The sequence below is a fragment of the Cicer arietinum genome, chromosome 5, assembly GCF_000331145.2.
Source record: "Cicer arietinum cultivar CDC Frontier isolate Library 1 chromosome 5, Cicar.CDCFrontier_v2.0, whole genome shotgun sequence".
Classification (NCBI taxonomy): domain Eukaryota; kingdom Viridiplantae; phylum Streptophyta; class Magnoliopsida; order Fabales; family Fabaceae; genus Cicer; species Cicer arietinum.
In genome coordinates, this window is record NC_021164.2 from 1,179,196 (window position 1) to 1,180,853 (window position 1,658).

The following is a 1,658-nucleotide window of genomic DNA, read 5'->3' on the forward strand; positions in this document are numbered from 1 at the left end:
ATTCTCCGTAAAGGATTCACCGCAGTTAATTTCAATTTATTTATCGACGAGAAATTTTAATTGGCATCAAAATATCTTTTTGATTATAAAACTCCAAAATATTATTAACTTTGGCTTAAAAGCCTCCGAGCCATAATCCAAAATACACCAAAAATACATAAAGGGTACTTTAAAATTATGGGTCTTACAAGGGTCAAAAAGAGCTGTTGGTAGTGCTCTGTATTTTTGACTGAAACCAATATTTCAGAATAAAAATAATCCAACCATTGATTTAAAAACTGCTTTTTGACTTTTTCGTTAAAGCTTTAAATCAGTTTTGTCTTCTAGTTAAAAAGCATTTGAAGTTTCTTCCTTGATCTTGAATGGTACAATTTCGATCTTGAGTCTTGAATGTAGCCATTTGAGTTTGGAGAAGAATTATAAGCCATTGCAGAAGAGAAGACACTGCTGCTGGAGTTATGCAGAAAACGGAGATTGATTATCAATCTGGTTCTGTCAATTCGATCTTTCAAGAGATTTGATGATCAATCTGGAGTTCCTGTTTTGATCATTCTGGATGTCCTTTGTAATGTCTTATCATATATCAAGGTTGATCAAACTTTTTTGACAATTTGACTTTCGAGTTACAAACTGTTCTTATTTTTGGCTGTTTATTTGAGTCATTTTATTTTAGTGATCAGATGACCTTTTTGATCTGGGATGAATCCTACTTGTTCCTTGCCTTGTACTGATTCTATTTGAATGGAATTTCGAGGCAGAATATTTGTTAAAGAGGTGGAGAATGATTGGTCAATATGTTATGATGAACATTCTTGAAACTGGAGATCATTCTCTGTTTTTATGCAGAATGTTCTTATTGCTGTCTTTTCTACTTTGCTTGATTCTGTTCTTAAATTCACTCAAAAGCACAAGTTAAATTAACATAACATTTTAGAATCATAATTAACTTTCTTAATTAACATTTATTTATTTTCATCAAAACTTTAAATATGGAGTTTGTCTCAACAATCTCCCCCTTTTTGATGATGACAAACATGTTAATTTAGATTTTAATTCCGATTCTAATATCAAGTATTTAAAGAGCTTAAAAGCTCCCCCTCAATTTATGCAGTTTTTAAATTGACAGAATTTAAAACACTATATGCAATAAACTGGTTTTTCATTTGATTGAGAACAAAATTACATAGCTATGAGCAGAATTACATACTTAGTCTTTTTAATATAAATTAAAAGCTAACTTAATTCTCCCCCTTTGTCATTCAAAAAGGTAACAACAAAATCAACTAAGAAGCTAAGGAGGGAGAAGATCCTTCTAAAGAGGATGATTTTCCTAGTGGAGGAACTTGAGGAGGAGGATGAACCGGATGAGGTGGAGGAGGTGGAATTCCCAGCTTGGGAGCAAGTTGCTCTGTGAGCCGAGTTCTCAGCAGAGTGATTTCCTGATCTTGCTGAAGTTGTCTAGCCATAATGACATGCAGTGCAGCCATGATATCTGAATTGGAAGGTTCAGGCTAGCGAGGAGTAGTGTGAAGATGAATAGTTGGTTGAGTGGTAGTGGCAACAATTGTATTGGGAGACATAGAAATAGATGGAAGAGTGCCAACTGATGTGGACAAGGATGGTAGAGATGCTGGGGGGGTAGATAGATTTGTAGATGG